This window comes from Schistocerca gregaria, chromosome X (genome assembly GCF_023897955.1).
Source record: "Schistocerca gregaria isolate iqSchGreg1 chromosome X, iqSchGreg1.2, whole genome shotgun sequence".
Taxonomy (NCBI): domain Eukaryota; kingdom Metazoa; phylum Arthropoda; class Insecta; order Orthoptera; family Acrididae; genus Schistocerca; species Schistocerca gregaria.
The window spans coordinates 71,336,857-71,353,855 of NC_064931.1; the positions used below are offsets into that span (position 1 = coordinate 71,336,857).

General features: G+C 39.0%; 1 protein-coding gene across 1 annotated transcript in view; it reads left to right on the forward strand.

Annotated features, from left to right (window-relative positions):
• The window catches only part of LOC126298414 (RNA pseudouridylate synthase domain-containing protein 1-like), a 45,117-nt gene extending 35,463 nt beyond the window's left edge, over positions 1-9,654 (forward strand). The window contains exon 5 of the mRNA XM_049989739.1: positions 4,288-9,654. The gene's annotated coding sequence lies outside the window, so the exon portion shown is untranslated. The remainder of the gene's footprint in view (positions 1-4,287) is intronic.
• Positions 9,655-16,999: the final 7,345 nt, after the last annotated feature.

Consider the following 16,999-nt stretch of genomic DNA (forward strand, 5'->3'; position numbering starts at 1 on the left):
TATGAAACTGCAGATGTTCAGATGCGGAGAACCTGAAAGTATTTCATATAGTACGACAAAATATATGAGTTTATAAACAGTTAGTAACATACTCGAACTCAGAATGAGAGGCACTGTTTTAACAATTTGGCTAAGTTTTAGTGCCTCATTTTGAACAAGAGGCTTACCTCATATGAGGGATCTTGAAACATGTCTCCTCAAAGTGCTCACTATTTTAAGATGTAGGCGCCACCATAGCATTTTCCATCTCATACCATGAAAAGTGTTCCAAGTCACAACCAGCCACAGACGTTTACATTTGATCTGCAGCATACTCAGTTCTGTAACACAAAGTCACATACCATTTTCCACTAAAACACTTCGTTATGGACTGTAAACAACATGAACATACATAAAGATATATCTTAAAACAAATTTAGTGCATTTCAATGAGATGACTGTGCAAATGTAACCCCAAGTACCATTGTTCCTGTAGATTGCACTATATACTTGTCCACAGAAAAACTAATTCCAGAACCTGCAACAAGAAATCATAGAAAGTTTGTCCATAAAATTCAGTTTTTGTTAGCAGCCTGCAAGAATCTTAATACTTGGGTATTCAAGTGACAAAAAATGGACTTACGAGAGAAATTACTTTAGTTGCAAGCAGAAAATTATCATTAAAAACTTCACAAATTTACAAAACTTCACAAATTTAAACTGATGACATCTGTCTCTGCAGAACTTATATATTGTTATGACAACTAGTTTTTCACTCTTCTCCTCAGTTTTTAACTCTATGGCACATGATTCAAAATGTTTTTTCTGTATTTAGATGGTTCAATTCTGTTTTCACTTTGAACTGCAGTCCTACTCTAGAGTAAATGCATACCCCACCACTTTTAAAAACACTTCGGCAATAATGTGATGCTAAATTAAAGTTGCTTGTATTTATGAGACTTAATTCACTAGCCTTGCACAAGTGTTCAGATAAACAGATACAAGAGACTTCAGCAAGATTGTTTAAAGCTACTTCTAGATCTAGCACTTCTTTTTTGAGGCACTGAATATTCTGACACATTATCCTGACTGGTTTGCAAGTATTTTTTCTTTTGTCATTACCTTGTAATGTGCTGATTTTTCCATAGTAGTTGTGACTTATCTGCAAATTTTCTTGCTGGTCTGTCACAATCTTTTCCTTTTCTTTGTTTGAAGCCATAAAAAATCCTTATTTAATGATGTAGATATACCTTGTCTTTGACTCCTCCTTAAGCAGTGTTGTGTTGCTGTAACTGTTGTTGCTAGTTTAGTTGCTGCTGCTTCTGTTGTTGTTGGTTTAGTTGCTGCTGCTTCTGTTATTGTTGGTTCTGTTACTGCTGTTGTTGGTTCTGCTGCTGCTGCTGCTGCAGCCAGAGGTGGTGGTGGTTCTGCTGCTGCTGACAGGATTCTTCATCCGGTTGCTGCCTTTGTTTCTTTTATTGGCACTATTTCTGTTGATGGTGGATCTGTTGTAGAATCTGTTAGTTTTGCTGTTGTTTCTGCCAGTGGTTTTGTTGCTGTCTCTGATGGTGGTTTGACCATTTGTGATAATTTTACTGCTGTTACCGGTGATGATTTTGATGTTGCTGTTGCTTCTGTTGTTGTTGCTACTTGTGATGAACCTGCTTTTATTGATTTTTGTAATGTTACTGTTACTGTTATTGATGGTGCTGCAGATGTTTGCTGGTGCCTTTTTATTTCATCCAGTACTTTTTGTGCTGCAATTTTCTTCCCTAGGCCATTCAAATGAAGGCCATGAGAAGTGTGGAATCTCCGACCAGTGCCACTAATATCAACAACATAAATATTTTTGAATTGACTGCGTATACTGGAAAAACTCTCATTAGCAGTACTAATCTCTTTGTTCACATAAGACCAGGGTGGCAGATCATAGTGATGTGGAATGTTGACAAAGAGGATGTTTGTTTGTGACAAATGAGTCAGATGCTTTTTCATTTCTGTGTAGGCTGTAGAGGTTTCATTTTTATATGCATCGTTAGAGCGTACAAACAAAGCTACAAAGTCTTTTGAAGTCAACTTGATAATTTCATCAGTGTAAACATTCTTAAATACCTCCGAAAGGGAAGCCCCAGGCTTGACATAACTTGTGGATTTCACAACTGATTTCAGTAACCCATAAATACTTCTTCACTGATGGCTATGTCAGAAATTGTTAGGAGACAACATTTCCACGAGGTTTTTACTAGAAGTAACCTCAGAAAAATGTTGACTCCTAGCATATTATGAAACAGCCATTAGGCAACAAGTGTTTACAGTTACTGATAGTAGGACTGTTCGAGCAGCAGTCCCAAATAATGATGCGCATGTGCAGTGTGAAAATGGCATTCCATGTAGCAACACTGACTACTTCTAACTTAACTCTCCCTGATAAGCAGTGCACTGTTCAGGCAGTAGCTGCAAACTGGCCACAGATGGATGGCAACTGACAGAACTAGTGCGAGAATTTTCCTCAAACTGCTAGTCTTGTGCATGCACAAAGCTACCATTTCATCCCATACTTTCTGCATGTCTACAGTGTTCCCTTTGCAATGGCACCGAGTGAGGATCACAAGTATGTAAAGTCCAGAAAAAAGTGTAAAAATAGCAAGGAAAAGTGTTTATCGAGCAATATAGTCAGTGTGCATTGTGAAAACTTGTGCATGCCATGCTACATAATAAAAAAAGTCACAGAAAAAACTGTGGAACCACAAGAAGTAACAAGGAGAATTACACATGTGGAGCATCTACATTGTCTTTCGGGGAAACAAGTTTAACATTAGGTTCGGATCCCTGCCACTGCAAAAAACGTGTGGTTAAAGGTGTAATGTGCACAATATGTGAAACTGCGTTTCATTATTCATGTGTTAACGTAGATCCTAAATGTAAGATATGGTTCTGCGCAAAATGTAGCAGAGACGAACCTGTGCAAAAACTTAATAAGATGGATTACACAAACAATATCATTGCAGTGTTAGTGGAAGAGATACGCGTTTTACAACACGAGTGCAACAAATCCCTGCAGCTGAACACAATGGGCGTAAATAAATCACTCGGTGAACTTCACTCGGGAATCATAAACTATGGTACCAAAAATACAAATTTGGCGAAGGTACCTTTGCGGTGTGGGTTTACAGCATCATTATTGTTAGGCTATATTTTTTCGAGAAGATGGATCTGCGGGTCGTGTTACTGGTAAATGCTATGAGACTTTTTTGCTTATCATCCATCCAACCCTTCAGCAGTATGAGTGTGTGGTTAGAATTTATTTGTACAAGATGGTGCTGCTCCACACACTGCACAGGCAGTGAAGCAACTGCTGCAGAGGCAAATTAGAAACACTAGAATTATCAGCTACCATTTCCCTGGCTGTCCAGATCTCTTGATCTTAATCTGTGTGACTTTTGGCTGTGAGGTTTTCTGAAAGGTATTATGTTCAGTGCTTAAATTACAAATGTAGCTGAACCGAAGGCATGAATTGCACAACACATACTGAAGGGACCCCATGAGGTACTCCGATCTGCTGTGGATACTGTTTCAATGCTTTCAGCTGTGGCAGAAAACAGTGAACAGCATTGAACATGTCTTCCACCAGTCTTACGCCAGTTGTTGCTTTTTGTGTGGATTTGGCCTCAAAAGACAATTAGAAACAGATTTTTCCGTCAATGTTGTATGATCTTGCCATGATGGATGGGCTTACCTATTTAACAGTCTCTTAACTGTCGAATGGTAAATTTGTACGGTCATGCACATTGCACAGTACTGTTTGTTTAATGTGTAACTCACACAATAGCTGTCGTATTGTGATTCATTTGTAATTTGTAGCTGAATCCATTTTAAGTTTTGACGTTTACTGCATCCATCTAGTGGGAGAAATTTCCTTACCTTCTCCCCCCCCCCCCCCCCCCCCTCCATAACATGCCCCATTCTTCAATACTATTCTGTTCAAATTTGATGTCATTCTGAACAGTGAATCATTTTTAGAGCATTTTGAAACTATAACTATCACCCTGTAAATGAGTTACTGATTTTCTTGTACAAAGCCAACAATCAGTCAAAATTTCATGTTCCAACCACAACTTCAGCACTTGCCACAGAGAGTGTGTTAAACTTCTGACACACCATTTAAAACTCTATGTCCAAACACCAGAGTATATGGGGTTAAAAATGTACAATAAAATAAAAAGGTAGTAATATATTTAATATGATGATGGGTTCACTAAAAAGATCTTCAATCTTCTGGTGGTATTCTATTGAATTTAATGAGGACAGTTTCAGAAATTGAAGAGGACAGTTTCAGAAATTGAAGAGGACAGTTTCAGAATTTGAAGAAGGAAATTATGTATTTTATTTTTTTGTGTACTAAAAACCATCATAAGTATTTGTGTGGCTGTTCTTATAAATGTGTAAAAAATAATGTAAACTTGTTTATTTCTCCTAAAAATGGTCTGATTGTAATACATGTCATGTCTCCTATGCGTTAAATCAAATTATTGAATATTATATGTAACAAGGTGAATAAATCACATTAAAGAGTTTACCCAAGCATTTGACTGAAATAAAATTTGTTGTTAAATCTGTATGGCTGGCAAAAGATTTGAACTTAGGTTCTTGCAATTGCAGGTTGATTATCTTAAGAATTTCCCTCTGTTCAGAGTGATGAGAACAGGCTGGCCATAGGGGCTCTGATGCCCCTATTCCCAGTCTGTGTATGGAAGAGGGCAAGCAAACACAATACAGAAAGAGCATGCAAAACACACATGCTGTGCTTTCACTTTCATACAATACAAATCACACAAGGCCATAGGCTTTTATGGCTGTTAATGATGATAAAAGTTCTTGGTTATTGTTCATTCTTGCAAAATCTTCTGATCACACATTCTGACTTGCATGCTGAGGCCTCCTTCCAGAAACTATCTGTACACTTATGTTCAGTGTCAAACTTTCACTACTTTAAAGACAGTGTTTCCTATCTTTTTTGCTGTAGATTTTAAAAATTAACTATTGAATGATGATATTGAGATCAATGGAAGTGTTCACTGGTGTACTAGTCACTAGCGTGTAAGGTGAGAATTATTGAATTGAATTTTATTTCATCCTGGAGGATTACATGGTGTACAGTGAACGTACATGTAATACAGGACATGTCAAAAATACAAAAACGTACTTCCTAACTATTCTAACATCATTAATTGTAATTAACGATATTTACAAATTTTATGTGAACAGTACTCATCAACACTTCAAAATTTCTTATACATCAGATAGTCTTTTAGATTCTTTGAAAACTTATGTCATGTATGTCGTCACATAGTTTTTTAGGCAGACTTCTTAGTAATTTGATACCTGAATACTGAGATCCTTTCTCAAGGATTGTCAGTCGGTGTGGTATGCTTCATACGTAATTCATCCTCTGTGTGTTGTGGGTGTGTACACTAGCATTTGTTGTTCACTCTGCACAATCTTTTGTGACATATAGTGTAGTTTTATATATGTCCAAGGAGGAAAAAGTTGAGATGCCTAGTCTTGTTTCTGCATGTTTCAGAATTATTTCTTCTTAATAGGATTCTGGCTTTCTTTCTTCCTTTTTTCTTTTCTTTTCTTTTCTTTTCTTTTCTTTTTTCTTTTTGAGTTTCCCCTCACTACCACTCCATACTGCAGGTATGGTTCAAAGAATTATGGTATACTGTGCACCGAAGCTGTTTGTCTGCATACTGTGGTAGCTGCCTTGTCATAAACATGATGGAGCTAAGTTTCTTACATATAGAATTAATATGCTGTTTCCATTTCAGGTTGTTATGCACAGTAATATGTAAGAATCTGTTGGATTCTGCTTCCTCTAGTCTCGTTTCATCCACCTGTAATCCCATGTGCACAGCCTTCGCTTTATTTCTGAACACTGCATACATAGCCTTTCTTAGGTTTATTACAAGTTATTTTACAGGAGCCCTTGAGCTGTGATGTTTGCAGATATGTATGTTCTTCTCTCAAGCTGGCCACACTTTGGTTATTGTTCAGTCATGCCATCTGCATACAATATTTTCTTCCTTTTCTCCTCAACACTTGTGTCATTAACAAAAAGATTAAACAGAAATGGCCCCATTACTGATCCCTGTGGCAGTCCCTATTTGATAGTTTTGGTTTCTGACTAATGTGCATCCCCTGTTGATACATATTGCCTCCTGTTGCATAGGTATGGTTCTATCCACTTCCCTGCTTGCCCTCAAATACTGTAGTTTTCCAGTTTTCTTATCAGTATTTTAAGGTCAGTAGTGTCGAATGCTTTGGAGATATCCAGAAACATTGCAGGTACAACTTGGTTTTCATCTAAGGACTGTATAATGTAATCTGTCAGACAGGTAGTTGCTGATTCCAAAGATCTACTTTTTATGAAACGGTGCTGTGATGGTATGAGAATTTTGTGTTTGTCCAGATAATCAACTAATCTGTTATACATAAGCATTTCAAGGATTTTCCAGAACCCTGATATCAGTGCAACTGGCCTGTAATTATTGGGGTCACCCTTATCCCCTTTCTTGTACACTGGTACCACCCTGCCTGGAAAAAATTCATCTCTGAGAGACCTGTTTGCTATTTCCAGCAATGGTGAGATTATTTGCTCACTTGCTTGCTTCATTACATGATTCAATATTTCGTCATCACCATTTGATTTCTTGGACTCCAGTTTCTGTACAGTTTTCCTCAGTTCATGTTCTGTGACTGGTTTCAGGAACATGGTTCTGCTTGATTTTAGTGGTAATTTAGTAACTTTCTTTTGTGGTCTATTTCTTTCCCATTTTAAGTTCTCTTCCACATTTACATAGTTATTATTAAGTATGTTAGCTATTTCTGTACCATCTGTAACCACTGTGTTTATTTCCATTGATCTGATATATTTCATTGTTTGATACAGCTTTTTTCTGTCTTTCACCTTCAATTGTGTTCCAAGCTGCCTTTGTTTTGTTTCTTGAGTCCATTATGGTATCATTAATTGTTCTTGATGTTGCCTCTCGTATTATTTTTCTAGACTACTTCTGTAGCATTTTACAACTTTCAGCTTCACCCCTTCGTCTCAGATCGTGCATTTTCCTTCATAGTTCTGTCATTTCACTTGTAATCCACTTTGTCTGATTCTGCATCTTTTCTTGTCTCTTTACTTTGTGGAATGCTACATTAAAATGGTGTTTAATTGTTGTAATAAATGAATCATATTTTTCATGTGCGTTCTGTAGGGCTTCATTCGAGGTTTCCCTGCTTAATATTGTTCTAAAGATGTTAATATTTTATTCACTGATGTTCCTGATTCCATTGGTTGCTTGTTTTGGTTCAGATATTATGTCCTTACTTTTGCAAAAGATCAGCTGTCCATGATCAGATATTTCTGTTTGGACTACATGTGACTCGTAGGTAGACCTACTAATATTAGTAATGACCATATCAATAACTGTCTGACGTTGAGAAGTCACTCTTGGTGCAGATATTGTTGCCTCCATATTGTATTGTATTCACAATTCTTCAATACCTTGTCTTGGTTTTGATTCTTTTCCCACGTCAAAACTGAAGTTTCCATGTATAACAATGTTTATCTTCATGTTCATTCGTAGTAAGTTGGCATATTTTTTCAGAAATACGATGATCTTGTCATTTGGTGCTCTGTACATACAAAATAATGTAAAGTCATCAGTCACTACACAAGTAATTTCAACGTCTTTTTCTCAAGCTATAGATAATCTCACACTTTTACTGTTTGCAGTCTTTAGGTTCTTTCCTGTTATAATATATATGGAAACCCCACCACCTTTATCTTTAGATCTACAGACGTTACTGGATAAGATATAGTCCTGTATTGTCAAGTTAGCTATCTGGGTTTGTTAGACCATATTCACTGTTACACAGCATGTTTGGTTGTATTTCACTTACTTCTGCTTCTAGTTTCTTGTTTCCAACGTATTGAATATTCTGATGTAATAGTGTTATATAACTTATCTTTTGTTGACATACATGTTGTGGGCTGCATTCTGAGAGCATATGCTGTAGTCCCTCCTTTTTTGTATTTGTGCTTATGTTTTGCTTCTTCAGCTGCAGCAATTGAGTTTCACCCCCATCAGGATATATTAGTTTCCCTTCCTTCTGGTTATTTTTCAGACATCAGTAAACATTCTGCTGAGTGTTACAGAGTCTAACTGTTTAAATGCATGCCATCCTTTCCGAGGCCATTTTCACTTGGAAATTTGTTTGGGTCTGTGAAAGCGACCAAGACGACCACACTGTTCTTTGACGGCATAATTTATTTTGGAGATATATTTGTCACTCGCTGACCTTCTTTTTATTATTCCCCCAGGTATCAGCCGGAATCCCACAGATACGTCTTACCAAATGAACCATATTTCTTGTTTCGTTAATAATTTCTTCGTCACTGCTGCTGCTTAACGAATTTGTTCCAGTGTGCATAAAGACACTACTGTAATTAGTCTTGGTTCCCCCGTGGATTTTTATTCATCTACTTTCAATTTACCACATTTTTAAAATATTTGCTATGTTGTTGCATTCTAATTCCTGGTCTGACGTTGATTTTGCAGTTGGGGACAGCAGCATATTTAAGCAGCTAGTCACCAGTTATTAGAAACACGTGTTCATACCTTTGCATAAACACGTGTTCATACCTTTGCATAAACATGGTGTTCTCTTTTCTTTTATTGTATGTCACTGTATTCCATTTATATTTATCTACCGACTTTTGGCTTGCTGAGTTTATCGTGACTTTTTAATGTTCATAGGTGCACATGTATTTTTGCCATCTTGCTTTTCCATTTGTTGTATTTCACTTACGCGGGATTGCTTTTCATGTATTAATCTATTGTTTTCTTTCTTTATAGCGAATAATTCTGTTTTTAGTGTTTCAGCTTTATAATTTCATTTTTTGAGTCCACTGCACGTAAAAGATCAGCCGTTTCGTCACATAAACACCTGTGGCATGTCCACGGAAAGACATCACTGATAACCAGTGTCTTCTTTGTGCTTCTGTTTACATATGGTGGTAATGTCCTCTTAGCAATGAGTGTAGGTAGCCACGCGCTGGTGATTTGGAGTTGTCTTCATGGTGAAAATTGTTTGGACATGTAATAATTTTGAATACTTCTCTGATTTTATATTTATGTTTGTATGGTGCTTTTGCAAAACTGTGAACATTAACAAAATCTGTACCCTGTCTGCGTGTTTCATTATGTCCAGATTTGTCTGAGTTACTGATTGCTGGAGCCACACATGCCGCTTACGCTCCTTTCTTTAATGGCATGACCCACTTCTGCTATGTACAAATGTACAGTGAGATGCAAAAAGATTTTCTGGCCTGAATAACTTAAAGAGTCCAAGACCAGAGCATTGTACACGCCCAAGTTCAGAAGTGTTGGTGTTCACAACGGCAGCAGTCTGTGGAGCTCCAGCTTGGTGTTTAAATCATCAAATAGAAGAAATATAGTACTTAGGCTATAGTACATGTTGAAATTCACTGCAGTTTAATTCATCATATCATTTCTTTTGAAAATCATTATTCGAGCATGTAGAAACAGTTGAAATATAGGAGCTTCATGTTGTTAGAATTACTATGATGACAAGCATGTGACATCTTGTTTCAGTTGCTGAGTGGACAGGCTGATGGTTTTTGAACGTAAAGGCCAAGTATTCTTTTTTTTTTTTTTTTTTTCATGTAATATTTTAAACCTTAAATTGCTACAAATTGTGCAGTTGTAGGCATTTCTAGGTTTCACATTCTTTCAAAAGACCCCATTTTATAATAGTCTAGTCTTTAAACCGACAAATGGTCATAGTAAAAATATTGATAATGGAAGTATTTATTTGTAATTACTTCAACCATCACCTGGTGCCCTATAGTTTTCAGCTAAAATAAACATTTTAGCTGATTGGCATATGTCATAGGTCTGCTTCAAAATGGCTGATGTGAATGTTTGTGAGCAAATAACTGCTCTCTTTGAAAACGGTGTTAGTGCATCTGAGGCAGGACGTCAGTATGGTGTTGAAGCTTCCACAGCAAGGAGATGGATTAGACAGTTTAGAGATAATGGTAAGGTAGAGATAATGGTGTACCTGGAAGACCATGAGTCTCTAGACAGAGACTAGATGAAGAATTGGTCAGGGCACCCTAGAATGCTCCTTTGTCACTCATCCGGGAACTAGGAGAGCTTCACTTTTCCTGGTTTGATCGAGACCTGCTCTCAGAAGATTAAAGTACCAAGGAATCGGGTCCCTTCATGCTCTTATCAAAGAACCATTTGCTTTCAAACAAGCTGTCGATATCCCCTGAGGGCCCGGGGGCTACAATAGACCCAATGTATTCCTGCCTGTCGTACTAGGTGACTAAAAGGAGATTCATGTTTCGGCGTTTATGTGATGGTCACCTGTAGGGTTTGAACTCCATTCTTCAAAATTATCCCGAAGAGCGAGCCAATTGGGGAAGGGCGCCTCACGAGGTGCACCATGTCCATTGTGCTTTGAGATCTTTAGCTCACTTTCTCGTCGTCACATTGCAGTCCTGCCCATTCTCCATTTCTTGGGAGAGGACACCTTCCTGGATGCATTTTCCACCATGCGCTATGCAGTGCCGATTTCTGCATCAACAATGACCATGGACATCTTGGCATGGTAGCTAGTCCGTTGTGGGGCTACTATGTACCCTGTTGGTTGCAGCCCCCTGACCACACAGGGATCGCTCTGCTGATGCCTGCACCGTTAACTCCTCACGTTTGCCAAGGGGTAGATGCCTTCCCCCTGGGGCATCGGGAATCCAGGCAAAGGCCATCCTGCCAGGTGGCCTTTGCTGTAGCTGGGTGGTGCCCGTGGGGAGGGCCCCCAGTCGGAGTGGATGGCATCAGGGCGGATGACACGCGGTGAAGCATAGTCCACCATCTCTTGCTGGTGGTGAAACACCAGCAGTCTCTAAGTGATCACAAGCTCACTTCAACGCACATAAGTACGACCCCAAATCGTTCCCCTCCCTAGCCACACCATGGGAGGATGATAGCGGATCTTATTCGCCCCAGTACCTTGTATGTTCGAGAGCTGATGTGGAATCTTTCATGACTGAAGCCTCAGTTTTGTGTTTAACATTTAAAGGACAAGTTCGGGGAGGTGGAGGGCTTGTCCAAAATGAGATCTGGGACAGTACTGATCAAAACAGCATCCTCTGCCCAATCAAGTGAGTTACTTGCTTGTAACAAGCTGGGGCATGTTTCTGTAACCATCACACCCCACAAGGGCTTCAATATGGTCCAGGGTATCATATTTCACAGATACGTTCTTTTGCAGTCTGATGATGAGCTGTGCGCCAATCTACAGAGTCCTTGTCCAATTTAGAATTGACTATGGGAGTGTGATTTATGGTTCGGAAGCACCTTCAGCATTGCATTTACCCTACCCTGTGCACAACTGTGGGGTTCAATTAGCGACAGGAGATTTTAGGACGAGTCCGGTGACCAGCGTACTGGTGTAGGCGGGTGGTCCTCCACTGGAGATCAGACGTGTGCAACTGCTCACCAGTTATGCAGCACACATTCATAGTTCCCCTGAGCATCCGAATTACTGTCTCCTTTTCCCTCCCGCGGCAGTCCATCTCCCACATTGGTGGTCCAGATTGGGGCTAACGATTTCGGTTCATGTGTGGTCCCTTCTCTCTGAACTGGAGTCCTTCCCTTTACCACCTCTACTTGCGGTCCGTTCAGGTATGCCTCCATGGTGTACGCCTCGGCCACAGCTTCGTCCGGACCTTTTCCATGGCCCTAAGGACTCTGTTCTTCCCGCCTCTCTCCGCTGTTACTTCCTCTCGATTCTTGACATGTTCCGGGCCTCTGAAGTGGTTTACACCGACGACTCAATGGCTGATGGTCACGTGGGCTTCACATATATTCATGGAGGACATGTTGAGCAGCGCTCCTTGCCCAATAGCTACAGTGTTTTCACTGCAGTTCTGGCGGCCATATCTCGTGCTATTGAGTACATCCCCTCATGCCCTGGTGAGTTGTTTCTCCTGTGTACTGACTCATTGAGCAAACTCCAAGCTATTGACCAGTGCTTCCCTCACCACCCTTTGGTAGTGTCCATTCAGGAGTCCATCTATGCCCTGGAACAGTCCCGTTGTTCCGTGGTGTTTGTGTGGACTTCAGGACACGTTGGAATCCGCGCCAGCGAACTTGCCAACAGGCTGGCCAAACAGGCGACACGGAAATCTCTTCTGGGGATAGGCACCTCTGAAGCTGAGCTGTGTTCTTTCTTGCACCACAGGGTTTTCTGGCTTTGGGAGGCGGAATGGCATAACAGCATGCATAACAAACTGCATGTCATTAGTCATTAAGGAGACTATGAATGCGTGGAAGTCCCCCACGCAGGCCTCTCGCTGGGAATCAGTTGTCCTCTGCCGGCTCTGCATTGGCCATACGTGGCTAACGCATGGTAACCTACTCTGTCGTGAGGACCCACCTCAGTGTCGCTGTGGCTCCCAAATTACTGCTGTCCACCTCTTCCTGGACTGCCCACTTTTAGCTGCTCTGTGGCAGACTTTTGACTTTCCCAGCACCCTGCCTTCGGTGTTGGGCGACAACGCCTCCACAGCAGCTTTAGTTTTATGTTTTATCTGTGAGAGTGGGTTTTATACTTCTATGTAGGTTGTAGCTCATGTCCTTTGTCCCTCTGTGTCCTCCATCCTAGTGCTTTTAGGGTAGAGGTTTTAATGTGTTGCAGAGTGGCTGGCTTTCCCTTTTTATTCCCTTCTGTTTCTAGCCTCTCTCTCTTATTTTCTTGTCCGCTTTTGTTCCTTTTAATATTCGTTGCCTTCCCCTTGTTCTTGTGGCTTTTCCTTTCTTTCTGTTTCGTGTTATATGTTTCGTCCGTTTTATTCTCACCCGTGTGGCATTGTTTTATTAGGAACAAGGGACCAATGACCTCGTGGTTTGGTCCCTTCTCTCTCTTTAAACCAACAAACCAAACTGTGGATAGACTAGCAATTGGGAGTTTCTGGGACGATGTCAATTGGAGGAAAGTCATTTTCTCTGACGAATGCACAATTGAGACCATGAGCAGAGGTCTCTCTCGTTTACTGCACAGGCGGGCAACAATACGATGTGCGCTTCATGGTCACATGTGCTAGAAGTGTACCCATATGCGTAAAATGTTGAGGCTGGATGTCTTACACGAGTGCGGGAACTTTAGAATGTATCCAAGGCAAGTTCAATTCAGCACACTGAACATTTCCGTGAAAATGTAATTATCTTTGGAGCTCGACTTCGGTAACCTGAAGGACGTCTCACTAACATAATAATCATCCATCACACACAAGCATTAGGACTCGGAGCTGGTTTCAGGGGAGGGAGAATATTATGCAGTGCCTTCCGTGACCTCCAAAGTCACGTGATCTCAATCCCATAGAGCACATAAGAGCTGAACTTAAGAAGACTGTGTGGGACAATTAGCCAGATCCCCCCCGGCCTCCTCATCTTCCTCTTCCTCTTCCTCCTGGAACTGTGGATGTCCTATGGGATTTGCTTCATTCTTCATGGGAGAGAATTGCCCTGGATGAGGAGTTCTTCCATAGATGCGTCAGTTCTATGCCTCGAAGGATCCAAGCTGTTCTTGACGCCAGTGACATGTGCACAAAATACTGAAGCTATATATAGCCTACTCTTCATGTTATTTTATTTCATTTTTCTGTAAAAGGCCTACATAGTTATTAGGCCAACAATATTAATTTCAAAATATAAATATACTTGCTACTGTATTATTTGTATTTTTATGGAAGGTCAGATGAATATAACCTTCCAAGGAATATTATTATTATTATTATTATTATTATTATTTGTATTTATTTAGTTTTTTTATGGGAGGTCAGATGAATATCGCCCTCAAAGGATGATATTTTTATTGTTGTGGGAGGTCAGATAAATATTACCTTCAAAGGGAGAATATTTTTAGACATCATCAAATTCACAAACCATAATTCACTATTTACTGAAGAGAATATTAAAAATATATATATATATATATAATTTAACTAAATAAAGTACGACACATTTGCAACACGATGAGTAGAAAAGGCTGCGGTGAGATTCGATCTGACACATACTGCAGTTACCAGTGCAGTAAGCTGACAAGCTACCGAGGAGCTCTCGATTTCTTCTTTTTAGCGTAACGGTTGAATAGGCCTGCTGTAGTCGAAGAATGAATATTAAACTGGAAACAACAGATACTGGAAGGCACATGCACTCACTTGTGTAAACTGCACATAAGGACTTAGAAAAATGTGCCAGTCAGCTGGCTGTCGAAGTAATTAAAAAGAAATACATTCATTTTCAATATATATGCTATGACCATTTGTCTGTATGTATGAAGATTAGGATATTATAAAATGGGGTCTTTTGAAAGAACGTGGAACCTAGAAAAGCCTGCAACTGCACAATTTGTAGAGAATTAAGGATTAAAATATTACCTGTACAGGTCTAAATAATAATAAAGACAATTGACTCCACTTAGATTTGAACATTTGTCCTTTACGTTCATAAACCATCAGCCTATCCACTCAGCCATTGAAACAGATGTCAAACTCTCATCGTCATAGTATTCTATCAATGTGGAGTTCTTATATTTCAATCATTTCTACATGCTCGAATAATGATTTTCAAAAGAACTTATATGATCAGTTAAAAGCATTGAATCTCGACATATACTGTTTCCTAATTATTATATTGCTCTATTTGATGATGTAAACACCAGGCTGAAGCTCCACAGACCTCTAGAGCTGTGAACCTTCACACTTCTGAATTTGAGCATGCTGTGGTCTCAGTCTCTAAATTATTTGGGCCAGGCAGTCTTTTTTGCCTATACATTTTATTACATTTACACCTAGTGCCTTAGACTTCAGCAATCTATAGCGGTTCCATGTGGTCTTTTGTCAATCTTGGAATATCTCTTATTTTATGGTTGCTGGTGTAAATTCTGAAGTTTTTCTGGTCCGTATGGCCAGATGACAAAAGTATCGTGCAACTAACTGAGACAATGTGACAGCCTTGTAGGCATTGCTCTTAGCCCCATTCTTTCAAAAGCGTCCATGAATATATCTGCTGCTAAATATGGAATAGGAGGGCTCATAGGCAGTCCATCTATGTGTTTATTAAATTTTTCTCTCCCTTAGAGATAAATAGACCACAAGCAATTTTGTTGTAACTCTGTTATGTCTGGCTATACATTCTCCTTCATTGTGCCCAAAATTTCATGTGTTGAGATGTTTGAGCATAATTATTTTGTATCAAAGCTTACCAATGCATGTGTACAGGGTTTTTCATTTTTAAAAATCAGTCCTTCAATTTAGGCAAAATAATTTCTCTGTCATGGTGTGCCAACAGATAGCTAAGTGTGCTGATTCCACTTACAATGGAAACCAGTTGGCATTTTTCTGACAAAACGTGTAGGAAGTACTGTCCTTAAATTAGCATGTTTGACAGTGTGTGTTCAGTCCTGGAAGAAGGCCTTGGTAAGAAGACTGAAATGTCAAATCAGAAGAGTCTATGAAAGATGCTGTACAAACACACAAGAACTTTAATATTACACAATAGTAATGTGTGCTTAGCCTTAAAATGGCTTTTTAACAGTTGCCAGTGATCTCTGTGGCCATTAGGAATCCCTATGGGACAATATTGTTCAAAAAGCCCATTTATTTATTTAACAACATATAATGGGATTGATTTTAACAACCAATTAAAATATTTCCTTATGGAATAATGTTTATATCCATTCAGTGAATTCTAAGACATTGCTTGGTATTTGAGTCAGTAGCGTATCAGCCACAAAGTAATAAATGTGTAAAATAAATGTAAGATGCAAGTACCATAGTATTTAATATATTTTTACGTGTTTTTGTTGTATTATTATGTCTGATGATTGCAAAAACCACAAGAGAAAATGTTAATAAATAAATAAAAGAAATTTCTGTGACTAATTTGTGGTTTTATGAAGTTTTAATAGTTCTAGTATTACATTAGAATTGAAAAAAAGAAAACAACAGTGTGCTCATAACATACATTTTTATTATTTAAAATACGCAACGTGTTTTAAACAGCAGATAATATTGGCGGAAAGTATTTGAGTAGTTTTGAGAGAAGAATTTTCTCATCTTCCATAAGTTCATTGCACTGCACAGGATACAGTGGCTGTATACAGTAGAGAGAATACTCCAAAATAACCAGGATTTCCTTCTCTTGTTAGAAAAATAGGGGAGACAAGGAATCTGCTGTAGCCACTATACAGTGTTGAATACAGTGTGTTAAAAAGAAGTGCCAACCCCATGCAGGCTGTTGAACTATCAAGTTAGATAATCAGGTGTGAATGGGAGGAGAAATGACTGGAGATAAGAGACAATAAAGTGTGTTAGGTCAATTGAACTTGCAGATTATGGTGTTCCTCATTCTTTTCACACCAGCAATACAAAATCACTAATATTCTCACTGGACATTGTTGGCTTAAATGTGGTTTATACTTTGGTGAAGGGGATCCACGAATCTGTGCTGGCTGCAATTTCAGGTGTTTCTGTAAAACATATGTGGTGCACTCAGCCTAGGTGATGGTAAGCCACGTTAAGTAAATTTTACAGGAGAGACATACAAAGGTTCAAAAACTTTCACAAAATTTTCAATATAACAGGTATATTTATTGTATTATAAGAAGGCTAAACACATTAGGGTATTCTTGCCACATGAAATAGAACACTTTTAACTACTGCATGCAGTGAAAAATAATTCCAAGTACAAGGAATACATTTCATTCTGTAGCTTGCTGTTATATATTACCAAAGTTTCAGTGCCAGCAATTGGCTTCACTGATCACAACTCAGGTTCCTCTCAGCATAATCTGAGATACTGTCTTCAATTAATTCATGTTCATCAACCTACTCTGAAGCTTTGAACTGAATCAGGGGTAAATAATATCC